This window comes from Nycticebus coucang, chromosome 15, assembly GCF_027406575.1.
Source record: "Nycticebus coucang isolate mNycCou1 chromosome 15, mNycCou1.pri, whole genome shotgun sequence".
Lineage (NCBI taxonomy): Eukaryota > Metazoa > Chordata > Mammalia > Primates > Lorisidae > Nycticebus > Nycticebus coucang.
Genome location: NC_069794.1, coordinates 75004996 through 75020026, shown reverse-complemented (window position 1 = coordinate 75020026; position 15031 = coordinate 75004996). Strand labels below are relative to the sequence as shown.

At 42.5% G+C, this 15031-nt stretch overlaps 1 pseudogene; it reads left to right on the top strand.

The window, feature by feature from the left end:
* Positions 1-3065: 3065 nt before the first annotated feature.
* On the top strand, positions 3066-12404 carry LOC128566483 (nyctalopin-like; annotated as a pseudogene).
* Positions 12405-15031: the final 2627 nt, after the last annotated feature.

The following is a 15031-nucleotide window of genomic DNA, read 5'->3' as shown; positions in this document are numbered from 1 at the left end:
TGAAAGACATTTAGGGATTGGTTCTAACTCTCTGAGATCATAGACCTTTTCAAGAATATAATAAAATTGACGAGCCTTCCAGGAAAAAAAAATGCACAGACATCCTGTGTACCAGGCATTATCACAGTGGTTCTCAAGGAGAAGAGAGAATATGCCCCCAGGAGACATTTGGCAAGGTCTGGAGATACTTTTCACTATCATAACCCATGACTGGGAGATGTTACTGGCATCTAGTGAGGACACATCAGGGATCCTGCTGAACACAGTGCACAGGACCATCCCCAGAATGATCTGGCCCCAAATATCAAGAGCGCCAAGATCAAGAAAATCTGTTTCAATGAAATGTCAGGTGGTTTTCTATATCCTGAAGCCCATTCATAAATCTCACATTCAGAATCCCCAATTTAAAAGTTTTTTTTTTTTTTTAACTTCAGTTGTTTTAGTTTTTCTTGTATAAAACACTGGTTACTGGGCTCCATGGAAGCATAATAATGACTGGTCTGACTTCCATTTAGATGCCACACCCTTAGTGCCACACAAACCCATCATATCTTTATAATGTGACAGTAGAAGATATCATATAAAGACAAAATGATAGTAGTGTGATTTAACCTCACTTCCACACATCCTACTCTGGAAATTGGTCTAGAACACTTTCTCAAGTTTAGAGGAGCTGTAAGCACTAGAGAAAGATGACTGGAGAGACATTAATGACCAACATGGTTACCACAGAGAGAACCCTTGCTGTGTATTAAGACACAGAAGTTTCTTAATAGATTACCTATATAGTCTCAAAAAAGGAAAAAGAAAGCTATGAAGAAAATACAGTTATTATTTTACAGAGAGATTAAGTAGTTCTCCGAAGAATTTAGCTCTTGTATTATCTTCAGATTTTCTCTTGAACTAAGACTGATAACCCTTCCCTGTGTAAGTCACTGTAATTACCTGCCAAACTATTCCTACTAAGTATTCTTTTGCCATCAAGGAGCGAGGCCCACAGCAAAACAGATCTCAGAGACCTTATGCAGAGCTGAGGGAGAATCCATTCTCAAGTAGACTGTGGATGTGCAGGCTTGCATTGTCTAAACGGTGTATTATAGAAGATGGACCATCCTTCAGTGTGGCAATAGAGACAGGAAGACCTACGAAGATAGATTATGAAAACTCTCTTCTTAAAGCGTTTTGTTAGTTTTGTTTTAGAGACAAGGTCTTACTCTGTTGCACAGGCTAGAGGGCAGTGGTGCAAATATAGCTCACTGCAACCTCCAACTGCTGGACTTAAGTGATCCTTCTGTCTTGGCCTCCCTAATCTTTGGAATTACAGGTGTGAGCCATGCACTGAGCCTTCTTTTTTAAAGTCTAAACTTTGAGCAATTCAAAGAGACAGAAATTCTCAGTATTATAAAATGGACTGGTAGAAAAACATTCCCCTTCTATGTACAAACCAGTAAGAGTGATATAAAAAGGTGGGAAATAACAGCAGAGAACTAGTAGACAACAAAAGCAGACTCTAAACGGGGCCAGGGAAGAGATATTTCCCTTAACTTCTGGCTGTGGAACTCATCAGTCCTTTATCAAGGAAAGAATGTATCATTTGTTCCTTTAAAAAATGCTGTGGGGTGGCACCCGTGGCTCAGTGGGTGGGGTGCTGGCCCCATGTACCAAGGTGGATTCAAACCCGGCCCGTGCCAAGCTGCAACAAAAAAATAGCTGGGTGTTGTGGGGGGTGCCTGTAGTCCCAGCTACTAGAGAGACTGAGGCAAGAGAATCGCCTAAGCCCAGGAATTGGAGGTTGCTGTGAGCTGTGTGATGCCACGGCACTCTACCAAGAGTGGTAAAGTGAGACTCTGTCTCTACAAAAAAAAAAAAAAAAATGCTTTGAAAATCTCAAGAAATGCTTGACCAGCTGAAAAGCTATAATCACAGTTTTCGATATAGATGCAGTGGTAAAGGTTTAAAATAAGTAGTTGGAGAGTTGCAGCTCATGGTAAATTCCTCTTTATTGGCATTTTCTTCCTTCCTTCATTCCTAAACTCCCCTTTCCCTTCACAAATCCCATCCTAAAACTACTTTAAAAAGACATTGCTCTGATATTTTACTGTGTTGTGTGCATTTTATACATAAGTAAAAAATAAATCTCTGGGGACAAATGATCTCTCAGGAGTCCCAGTCTTCATTTCAAGTAGTCTAAAAAAAAATGTCGTCTTGCTAAAGGGATTTGGATATGTGTCTTTTTCAAGGATTCACTGGCTCAAACTTCAGTCTGCTCTTTAAAAATATAAAATGAGACCGGCACGATGGCTCATGCCAATAATCCTAGCTCTCTGGGAGACTGATGCAAAGGATCCCCTCAGGAGTTTGAGCCCAGCCTAAGCAAGAGCAAGACCCCATCTAAACTAACAATAGAAAAACTAGCCAGGTGTTGTGAAAGATGCCTGTGGCCCCAGTTACTCAGGAGGCTGAGGCAGGAGGATCACTTGAACCCGGGAGTCTGAGGTTGTTGTAAGCTAGGCTGACATCATGACACCGTAACCCAGGCAACGACAAGAGTCTGTCTCACAAAACAACAAATAAACTAACGAACAATAAAATAGATATTTAAAATATATTATTTGACTATGTTCCAAAGAAATCTTCTTTACAAACAGCAATTTTTCATCTTTTTAGCATGAGTTCTATATCATGAAGAGAACTTGGAGCTAAAATCCTAAAATAAAAAGCCTACCTAACCACTGGTCTAGGAAACAGACATACAGTGCACTGCTTCACTGTCTTCGGAGAGGTTATTTTTTCCAAGAGGAGTCTGGAAATTGGCTCCAGCCATTACAATCAAATTTCACAGTGTTCATCAGCAAAAAGACCCCTACATGGAGGAGTCAAAGACCTGAGTTTAAATTCAGGGCTTAAATCTCAAACATATTATTACTCAGACATCACTTCTTTTATAACCTGTTTACACTTGGAAGTGTCTCTGTGTAATCAAATTATTCATCGTCACACCTGATCACTTGCCTGAGATGACATGAATCAATTCCCTATTCTAACAAGAGGTAGAGCTTGAAAGGATGATAGTGCTCAGATTAGAATGTGATTTTTCCTGAATGTTAACTATTCCTTTCTTTATGCCAGAAGCCACCTAGTGGCAGAAATGCATCAAAAAGGAGATTAGATCTTCAGAATTTTTCTTTTAGGTATAACAATTTACATCAGAGCCCAGCTTAATTTTGTCTGACCTTTTTGTTAATAAAGACTACTTAACATGAGAAATTAACATAAACTAAACCATAGCATTTTGGTTTTTTCATTTTAAGAAAAAAGGTGATATTAGCATAATTAGAGATTCAAAAAAGTTGACATCGCTTTCTAAAGTTGAACAGGTATAGGTACATCTATTTAATGACCTTGAAGCAAATTCTTAATTAAAAATTCATCATCATAAATTTGTATCAGGCATGGCAAAATATGTAGAGACATACTTCATAAGTACTTTTTATTTTGATGTAATTTTCTGTCACAGGCAGGCAATTTATAAGCTTTTCATTATTAATAACATCAATAATGATGCTTATCCTTTACTCTATAAAAAAAATAGGAAATAGGTTTTAGACACGGAACTCTGGGAAGCCCACCTGGATTTGTGTAAGAGAGAAAGAGAGCATTTTTCTTTGTCCAATGCCACTCATCTGATACCACCTATGCTTTCTAGGCCAGAGGTCCCAAAGGGACGTGGGATCTGGTTTAGAAACTCTGCCAGGGTGACAAGATGTGGCCTCTTTCTGTTCTAGACATTTCTGAGACACATAAACTAGGATTTGAAATCCTCTCATCTTAAAGAGCTCCCCCACACCTTGAGGAAAGTGAAAATTTCCTCTACTTCAAGGTTATTAAAATATCCTGTTCTCACTCTAGCAGATGTAAACAGTAGGACTATGCTCAGTAACATGCTGTCTCTATTTTGTCAGGCCTCTCGGGACAAGATCCTGAGACATCATGGAGGTTGCTGGGATGGGACCTCCCACTGTCACTTCTTCCTCTGCTCTTCTCTCCCCTGGTAGAAAGTGTCAGCTGGTTTGGGGGGCTCTGTTCCCTGACTTTAGGATGGAATTACTTGTTCAGAATGAACTACTCTGTTTCTGCCTCCAGGTAGCTCTTGGAACAGACTGGCTGCAAACTGCAAACCGAATAACCCTAAAGGTCAGCCATTCATTATGAGAGAGGTAATCATTCAGAATCATCTGCCTATTGCTGGAGAGTGAATCACATTTTGCTAACCAGTCGCCACTGACAACTTTGCTCTCAAATCTACCAGGATAGAGTCTCACCTGACTTAGGTCTTGCTGTTTCTGTGCAATTATTGCCTTACACTGACAAAAAATTACATGGCATTAATATCTAAAATTAATCAATGATTACTCCAGCATAGTGACAGAATCCTGCTTCAGAATGCCATTGGATTTCTCATTCATATTAATTTGCAGTTTGTAGAGAAATGGCTTCACAACTGAGCTCCACACATCTGATTCAAATATTGATCAACTGAGCTGTAAATCTGTGTGCATGAAGGAAATTGCTTTCAACCATCTGTGTTTGATTTTATGGTCTTTTTAGCATTTTCAAAAGTCATCTTATTTCAGTAATAACATATACTTCTTCTTAGTAGTTTGGCTATTATGCGAATATTTGCCAATTTGCTGATTAGCATAAATTTGTCTTTGTCTACCATGAATGACATAAATTTTCCAATGATTTCTTTATCTAAAGATATTATAAAGTTGATATCCATATTATCATCATCAACCATGATTTACTGATATATGTTAAGAACCTGGGACTGACTTAAGAATACAATTTTCCTTAAAATAGGAAAATGATGCATATTGATCAGAAATTAATAGGATACTTAATTTGAATTGTTTTTCTTGATTATGGTAATTAACTTCCACTATGTTTAAGATAGTAACACACCTGTCATGTTTTTAATATTACAGAAAAATGTAACACACAGCCCACCTAGCAGTAAGATCCACCACTGCTAACTGGTTGTTTTGGTACTTTCAAAATGTAAAACTTGCTTTTTTATAAAGGAACAATTATTTTCATCATTAACAAATACTTATTAAACATAAAGCATTACACTAATCGCTGCTTTGGAGTATATAGACGAATAACACGTTCTTCGACCTCCCGCTGTCTCCCAATTAACAAGGAAAATAGGTGAGGCATGTGTACAACAACCAGGATGCAAATTCCACTTTTTATTTATTTTCTTACAAATAAACATGCGATCGTATAAACCAGAGAGTGACAGAGAAAGCAAGCAAAGTTACTGTAGAGATAAGCTTCTTTTGGATCTTGTGATATTTGGATATTCCTTCACTGGCAAGCCCACTCCTTTCACATTACAGCAGAATGCAGACGTTAGTTTGTATCCGAGTCCTGTGGAGGATTTGTTAAAATACAGATTTGCTGGGGCTCACCCAGCCTCAGAGTTTCAGACTCACTGGGTAGGTGGGGTGAGGCCTGAGAATTAATATTTCTAACAAGTTTCCAGGTGATCTTAAGTTCCCTGCCCAGGGACACCCACTTTAAAACCCATTAGAGATTCTCAAAATTGCTCAATAGTGACAAGTTACACAGAGTGTGTTTCCTTATCTTTTTAAAACTTTTTCTTCCCTTCTTCTCTTCCTCCTTCTCTCCTCCCTTGCTCCCTCTGTACCTTCCCCCTTTCTTTCTTTACTTCTTTCTTCCTTCATCCCTCCCTTCTTCTTTCCTTCTGCTCTCCCTTCCTCCTTCCTTTCTTCTGTCCTTCTTTCCTCTCTTTTTTTCTTGCCCTTCTCTTCCTCTTTCTTTTCTTTGTGACATAAGGGAACTTTCTCTTCCTCATTCTTAAAACTCTCAATGGCTCTGTGCCTACAATTAAATCCTAATATCAGGGAGGTGCTTGTAGCTCAGTGGGTAGGGCTCTGGCCACATACACCCAGGCTGGCGGGCTCAAACCCACCTGGGCCAGCTCAACAACAACGGCAACTGCAAAAAAAAAAAAAAATAGCCAGGTGTTGTGGGGGGCATCTGTAGTCCCAGCTACTTGGGAGGCTGAGGCAAGAGAATTGCTTAAGCCCATGAGTTGGAGGTTGCTGTGAGCTGTGACGCCATGGCACTCTACCCAGGGTAACAGCTTGAAACTCTGTCTCAAAAAATAAATAAATATATAAATAAATATAAGATAAATGTATTGATTACATAAAGTGGAAAATGAGTTTATACTCTTTCATTTGATTCACTTGTGGACATAAGAACTCCCCTCCATGTACACACCAGGTGAGCTTCATCAGGTGTCCAAAGGCAGCAGGGTTTAGAACACTATTGAAGGCTGGTTCTCACAGAGCCAAAGCTCACTGGGAGCTATGGATGGCTGGAGAGGGGCTGGCACAAGGCATGACCCTGAGTTACTGTGACCTGTGTTCCTCTCTCCACATTGTGGATCTTTTCTTATTTTTAAGCAATTTCAACATTGTATGCCATTTTTCACTCTCACTATCCATAATTAATACTCCTTTGTGTTTCCCTAATTGGAATGGAGAACACCACAAATAAGTATGAAGCACCTTCCAGCAATATTGGTTTTAACTAAAGTATGCATTGTCACATTATTTCTCAGAAAAGACACTAATGCTAAGTGTGTCAAGCACCGCAGCAGAGTGTGAGAGTGTGTTTTATACTTTTGTGTTGGTAGGATATCAATAGTCCTAGTTACAAATAATGTTTGCAACTATTTTTCTGATTGTTGAATGGGGAAAACTTGGTGTGGAAAATGGTAAAACCTGTCTTTCAATAAATTACATAACTTTTATTGCCCAAATTCCCCCAACTATTCATACCAATGGAGGATGGCTGGAGGATTTCCCACTAAGTTAATGAGTTTAACATTTCTTACTGTGAGCAGAACAACTTCCTCTAAAGTAAACTTGTACATAATCAATTACTGAGCTAGTTCCTATGTAAAAGGATGACCAACCCTATCAAAATCTTAAACCTAGCAACACTGAAAATTGTTTTTCATTTTTAAAATGGTTTATAGGCTTTAGAGTCATGGTGTTTCACTGCACCAAGTCATAGACTTATGCTCTCAAAAGGAGCTTTACTTTGATGTTCTATCAAAAGGAGAAGCCTCTTCCTCCACGTCTCCAGCTGGCTCCTGCTTTACTTCTTCTAGTGAGAGGGAATTTATGGTCATTCCAGTATTGGGAAGCTCTAAATGATAGAAAATCCTTCCTTTCTGAAGATTTCACAATAATGCTCATTTTTCTGCCATGAGTCATGTCTCTCCGAGTGCAAAACCCATGTTGTTTCATTATATCGCACTGCCTCCCAGTGAATACCTACCGTATGCCTAAATGTTTACAAGGTTATTGTTGGTCACAGTAAAATTAATGAGATCCAGTGCCTCTCTTAAGATATTCATAATCTTCTGGGCACAGTGGTTCACAGATGTATTCCAAGAACTCTGGGAGGCCAACGTGTGTGGATTACCTGAGCTCAGGAGTTCCAGACCAGCCTGTGCAAGAGGAAGACCCCATCTCTTAAAAAAAAAAAAATAGCCAGGGATTGTGGTGGGTGCCTATAGTCCCAGCTACATGGGAGGCTGAGTTAAGAGGGTATCTTATGCACAGGAGTTTGAGGTTGCTGTCAGCTATGACATCACAGCACAAGAGCAACAGAATGAGACTGTGCCTCAAAAAAAGAAAAGAAAAAAGATGTTCTCCTAGATGAAATAATACATGTGCATAATATTTCTAATTCAAGTGTGAAATAAAACCTAAGTTTTATGAAGCTTTTTTCAGATGAAGTAAAAAGAACGATACCCAGGTGCAAGGAAGCTAAATTTAGGAGAAATTAGTAGCTGGCAATACAGATGTAAAGGGGACAGACCCGGAACATTCCAGGTAGAAGGGAGGGCATGTGCTATGCTTAAAAATCTGGGTTAAAACTCCTGGAGTAGGGCAGAAGATAAACAGGGCAGCAGTGAGAGCTGTACTTCTCAGATGGGTTTGGGCTAAGTTATGGAGCACCTGGCATCTAGAGACAGCAGTATGGATTTGATTCACTACACTAGCAGAGTTAAACAGTCCACCCGTTAGAGACAATATGACTTTTCAACTCTCTCTACTTGAGTTTCCCACATACACCGCAATATATCTTGATGTGTATGTCTGTCATTTTACCTTGGTCAGTTAATTTGTGCAAAAGCAAACATTTACTGGGACCCAAAGTGCACCAGGCACAGTGCTGAGGGCTTGGCCTTGATGCTTAAGGAAATGGACATTTGCTTTCCAAGCCAACAGGTGAGTAAACAAATAAATTCATTGCACCATGTGTTCTATCTACTCCTCTCATTAAAAACAACACATACATGAAAAATATTCTCCCAAAGTCTGTTGTCTAGGTTTTGTTCATGTTCTTTAGATTAAAAAAAAATTAACATCAAATTTCGGAAGTTTGTAGTATAACTGAAAAGGTTAAATGCATATAAACAATTTCTTCACTCATTGGATCACATTATTTGATAACTTGTCTCAAATAGGATTTCTTTTCTTTACATATATATGTTATATATAATTGTTCTTTTCTTTACATATATACACATGCACACATATTTTATATATATATATATATACATATATATAATTGTTCTGAGAGATGTTCTTTCTATTGTGTATCTTAGATCTAAAGCAGATTGGAACAACACTTAAGTTATCAATCCATGCAGGTTTCCCTTCCTCCAGGTCTAGTCTGCATTTGGGCTTCCCACAAGTGCCGTCCTCTGGTTTTCCTCCCCTGTGTCTGGTTTTCCTTCCTGGCTATGATCTCTGCCCAGCACTGGTCGTCACTCTCCCAGACTCTACTGCATTTTATAGACACTCAGCCCTTGTCCTCATGCCTCTCAGGAATGATTTCAGAAGTTCTCCTCCCACTTTTGTTCCCTGGTACCAGGCATTCTTCACGTTGCCCTTAGCCTCCTTAATTCACCCTGTTTTTCTGCCCGAGTAAACTCAGAGATGCAGCCCTCGACGAACACCAGGCCTCCCATCTCTCATACTTACATATCTGAATTATTATTATAATAATTAATGTCTTTCATAAATAAGAATGGGGAATTAAAGTCCATTCACTGTGATGTAAATTGTTCTAGGATGAGGAAAGAGCTACAGGAATCTTTTCTCTTATTTAGTTAGTTGTTTTTTTTTAAATTTTTTTATAATAAAAATCTTTTCTCTTAATGAATGATTCAAAACCTTTGCAACACTGCAAGTAAGGCCAACAGACACCAGGGGGCGGGAGAGACTTCTTTTTCCCTCTGGAAAAAAGACCAGCACAGGCATTCCCATTGCTGCTACCTATTTCTTCTACCAATGACATCTGTAATTGTTTTTTCATAGTTTATGTATCTTTCTCTTGTGAATCTTGATTTTCTCCCCTGCACTGTGAAGAAATCTAATTGGTCATGCATTTGCTGAGAATAAAACATCTAGGCCAACAGAAGAGTATTTGTTTTGGTTTTCGAGACAGAGTCTTACTCTGTTTCCCAGCCTAGCTCACAGCGACCTCAAACTCCTGGGCTCAAGCCATCCTCCAGCCTCAGCCTCCTCAGTAGCTGGGACTACAGGCACCCACCACAATGCCCAGCTTGTTTTTTTCTATTTTTTAGAGACCTGGTCTTGAACTTCTGAGCTCAAGGGATCTGCTGGCCTCAGCCTCCCAGAGTGCTGGGATCAGACATGAGCCATCACACCAGGCTTGAAGAATATTTGTTACACATGCTCCCAAGGCAGGGGCTGACACCTGCTGCACTGCAGCACCCTGGTACTTCAGAATATTAGAACATGTTTAATAGGCTCTTTAGGATCCATAGCATTCAACATTTTTAAACCACATATACTTAACGATTAAAAACATTGAATGTGCATCTACATGCTGTCTTTTTCACTGTTCCCCAAGCCTGGGCTTAGGACCCTCTGGTTTCCACAGGATAGCAGGCCATGATATTCTGCTTTGCTGCAGGTGTCAAGCATACTGGGTGGGCTTTTAAAGTCTTTATCTGGTCCTCCATTCAAATTCTCAGAACAAAATTAATTTATGAGAAACTTTCCTTCTTGTGATGATGGAAAAAAGTTTCCAGAGAGCAACGTGGTGAATGGAACTTAACTGCATACTGTCCATAATTAATTCTTTTGGCTTAATTTTAGTGACTGTTAAGGAAAATAAAAAAGATTGACAGGCTTTTCTTTCATCCCCAACCTCCTGCTTCTTAATTCTTCCCTCTTGAGGATTAATTAACTCAATGGGGGTTTGGAGGAACTGAATTTTCCTGGTGACAGGGACTATTGCAGCACCAATAGAAATATAATTTAAGCCACCATGTTTATAATTTCTAAGTAGCCGTGTTAAAATTAATCATTCCAACATGTACTCATTATAAAAATCGTCACCTAGGCCAGAGTGCAGTGGTGCGATCATAGCTCACTTTAATCTCAAACTCCGGAGCTCAACAGATCCTCCCACCTCAGCCTCCAAAGTAGCTGAGACTATAGGCACACGCCACCACACTTGCTTAATTTTTGTCTTCATTCTTATTTTTTGGTGTGTGTTCTATACTTACAGCACATCTCAATTAGGGCTGGCCGCATTTCAAATGCTTACTAGCCCGTTTTGCAGGTAGCCACTGTATTGGGCCTAGAAGTCACGGTGACAGCCTCGCAAATCCCCCTGCGTATTCAACCAACAAACCATCTAGGCCGCATTCTTAGGAACACAGGACAAACAGTGGATGGAGTTCAGAATGGGTCCAGAGGCAGAGCTTACGGCTGGGTTTTGCTGATGAGGGTAAGTGGAAAGCCCCGTGTTAGGCCCGGGAGGTGGGAAGAGGCCATCTGCAGGATGCAGGACAACTTGGTGGAGAGGAGGATTTGATCCAGGGCGACGGTGACCTTTGGCTGACTGTTGCTCCTTTTTTGTCTTCTCTCTTCCTTCCCGTCTTGACTTCCAACCCCTAACTCCCAGCGGTGGTCCTCGGCCTGCCCAGCACCCAGGCCGCGGGCGCCTGCAGCAGTGCCGACCGCGACTGCTCGGTGCGCTGTGACTGCGCGGGCCTCCCGCAGGTGCCAGGTGAGTTCCCGTGCAAGGCGGTGTCCATCGACCTGGACAGGAATGGCCTGCGCTTCCTGGGCGAGCGGGCCTTCGGTAAGCTGCCCTTGCTACACCTGTCGTTGCGCCACAACAATCTATGCTTCATCACTCCCGGCGCCTTCCACGGCCTGCCGCGCCTGGCTGAGTTGCGCCTGGAGCACAACGTGGACCTGCGCCACCTGCACGCTCGCACCTTGGTGGCGCTCTGCCGCCTCTGCCGCCTGGACGTGGCCGCCTGCCGCCTACTCAGCGTGCTAGAGCACCTGCTGGCCGAGCTTCCAGCCCTGCGCAAGCCCTCCGCCTCCAACAATCTGCTCCGCCGTGTGTGGGGCGCGCAGTGTGGCCTGCTCAACCTGACCCGCGCGCACCTGGAGCACAGCTGCCTAGAGGGTGTGGCCTCCAGATCGCTGCAGGGCCTGCGGCGCCTGCGCTCGCTCAGCCTGCAGGCCAACCGCGTCCGCGCTGTAAACCTGGCGCCTTCGGCGACTGCAGCGTCCTGGGGCACCTTCTACTCAACGACAACCTGCTGGCTGAGCTGCCTGCCGGCACCTTCCGAGGCCTGCGCCACCTGCACACTCTCAACCCGGGTGGCAAGACACTGGGCCGCGTGGCGAGTGCCTGGTACGCAGACCTGGCCGAGCTCGAGCTGCTCTACCTGGACCTCAATAGTATCGCCTTCGTGGAGGAGGGTGCCTTCCAGAACCTCTCAGGCCTCCTCGCTCTACACTTCAACAGCAACCCCCTCTCTGTGCTCGCCTGGGCTGCCTTCCGGCCTGGCTTCTTCTTGGGCCGCCTCTTCCTCTTCCGCAACCCGTGGTGCTATGACTGCCGCCTGGAGTGGCTGCAGGACTGGATGGAGGGCTCCGGGGCATGTCACAGACATGCCAAGCGCCTGCCGGGGCTCCATGGCAGGCCTGGACCTCAGCCACATGGCTTTTGGATGCTCCTCTAATGGCCTCTGTGTGGACTGCGAGGAGCTAACATTCACTGTGTCCAGTCTAGGCCCATCCTCAGAACCAGAGGCTACCACCATGAACAGGTTCAGCAGCCTCCTTTCCAAGCTGCTGGCTCCAAGGGTCCCTGTGGAGGAGGCGGCCAACACCCCTGGGGAGCTGGCCAATGCCTTCCTGCCCCATGGCCTGCCTCCCAGTGGGGTGGGAGGCTCAGGCTGCAAGTCCGTGATTCTCCTGGCCTCTTGTTTTCTGCTCCATGTGGACTGACCCTGCTGCCACACTGGGGTGGCCCAAACTGTCTTGGGCAGAGGGGAAAAGTTTTGTCAACTGCTCTTGGAGGTGTCCCTGATAAGGGGAGAGGTGCACAGGATGGGGGCTGTGGTGGAAACACCAGTGGAGGATGCAGGAACAGTTTGCCTCCAGAGATGGTGGCAGGTGAACACTGGGAAATGTCACTTGTGCTCTTGTCACACGGGCATCCTGCTCAAACTGTTCTCTACACCACCTACAAGGATGTCTCATTTGTCAACATTCTGAAAACCTGTAATCTTCTTAATGTCCTTAGTGCCTGTCTGTATTTGGTTTTTAAAAGCCACATGGATTCAGGATGCACCAACCAAGCTGTCATTTCTTCACGGCGGCAGTCCTGTGTCTCTGTCATTTCTAACATTTTTTTGTAAGTGGAATCCTCTTCAGTAGCTACCTCACACTGCCTTGGGGGGCTGCTCTGGACTGGTTTTTCATGTTTCCAGGATTTTTCTGCTGATTCTTCCTCATGAGTGATTTCTTTTATCTGTTTCCTTGCCCTAATTTTCCTTTCACTTCCTCTTGCTCTTTAAATTGCTGTGCCTCTGGACTAGGGTTTCGATGAGTCCTTTTGGTATAAGGACCTTCCTGGATAAGGGATAAGGATGAGAAGTTGAAGAGTGAAAATGGAAAAAAGAAAAAAGAGAGAGAGAGAAAGGAGAGGGGGGTGGGTAAAAGAGAATATTGGCAGAAAGAAGAGAGGCACAGAAAGAGGGAGACAGAGCAATATATGTGTACAGTGGGGTACTTTGACCCAACCTCTGGGGGTGCCGGGTTGAGTGGTTCCCTTAAGGTCAACAGCTCTTTGCTATCCTGTTTGGACACAGTACCCCACCCCCACCAAGTAGAGCGGAAAGACAAAAATACTATAAATCAAACCAAAACAAGCAAACAGAAAACTTTATGGGATAAAATTGGGGGAAAAAAACAAATAATAAGGGTAGAAACACTAGCAAAAATGAAGTTTTAATTGTTGAAAAAGGCAACAATGGGAAATTATATTTAAACCAGAAAAATTAAGAAAGAAAAGAGAGAAAAAAGGAAAAGAAAAATCTATCGGGAAAACGTTGAAATCAAAAAACAAAACAAAACAAACAAAAACAACAATAACAACAAAAAACAAAAACAAAGCAGTATATATCTTGCTGAATATTGTCTGGGCAATAAGTGATCTTCTAAGGTATGAGATGTTAATCACAATGCTGATACACGTTTACAAGATGGAGACTGGAGGCCTTTGCTGATTTCTCACGCTTCGCAGGATGGAGAGCCTAAATATCTCCTTAGCCCTCTTAAAAGGCATTTTAAACTGCTAAACATGGCTAAGCAGAAGCTTTCCCAGAAAGCACTTGTCACTGGGATCACTCCTGAGGTGACTATCCACTTACCCAGTGTGCCAAAACTTTCTTACTCTATGCCCCTGAGAGCTAAGGCTATAAGGCATCTAAGTCCCTGCCTTTCGGCTGCTCAGTCACTAGATTACTCACTCCCACCTGATCCTCACTGTGCGACCCTGAGGGCGGAGCTTGTTTGGGGCACTTCTCCCACAATGGCTCCACACAGCCCACAGCCAAACCCTATTAGCTCCCTCTGGCTCAGCAGCTCAGTCTGGGGCCCTAGAAAATGCTTAAAGTCCTTCACACTCTTGCCCAAGTTCTCCCAAGGTAGTTCAACTCAGTGCCAAGTCCAAAAAAACCAAAACAGTTCACAGGTAAGGCCTTTCCTGTTTGCAATCTTACTGCTGCTGTACTTATAGCTGCCAGCAGGATTAGACTGAATGAACACATGAAGCCCAGTGCCAGTTTTTCACTGCTTTTGTCCTCCTCATAGGGTCCAGAAGTCTCTCGCTGACTCCCTGTGTCCTCAAAGAGATGTTTATGGGCAGATCCCAATAGCCAGAGATGCCTGGGGTCTTGTCTCCCCACACTCACCATGCCCAGTTGCCAGACTGAATGTCTTTTTGCTTTTATGTCTCTGGTGTTAGTTTACCACACAGTAGGTGCTCAATAAATATTTTTTGGATAATGAAAGCTATGGCTAATATGACCCAGTAATCCCACTACTAGGTATATATCCAAAAACAAACAAACAAAGGAAATTAATGTATGGAAGAGATGCCTGCATTCCCATGTCCAGCAAAGCATATTACTCACTGTAGCCAAAACATGGAGTCAATCTAAATGTCCATCAACAGATGAATGGATAAAGAAAATGTGGTACATATACACAATGGAATACTATTCAGCTATAAAAAAGAAGAAAAGACAAATACCTCATGTTCTCATTTATATGTGGGAGCTACAAAAGTTAATCTCAAAGAAGTAGAGAGTAGAATAATGGTTCTAGAAGCCTGGGAAGGATGGGTGGAGGAATAAAATGAGATTGACCAATGGGTACCAAAATATAGCTAGATAAAGAAATAAATCCTAGCGTTTGATAGCACAGTAGGGTAACTATAATTATCAATAATTTATCATATGTTTCAAAATAGCTGGTAGAGAAGATTTGGGATGTTCTCAACACAAGGAAATGATAAATATTTGAGATGATGGATATCCTAATTACCTTAATTTGATCATTACACATTG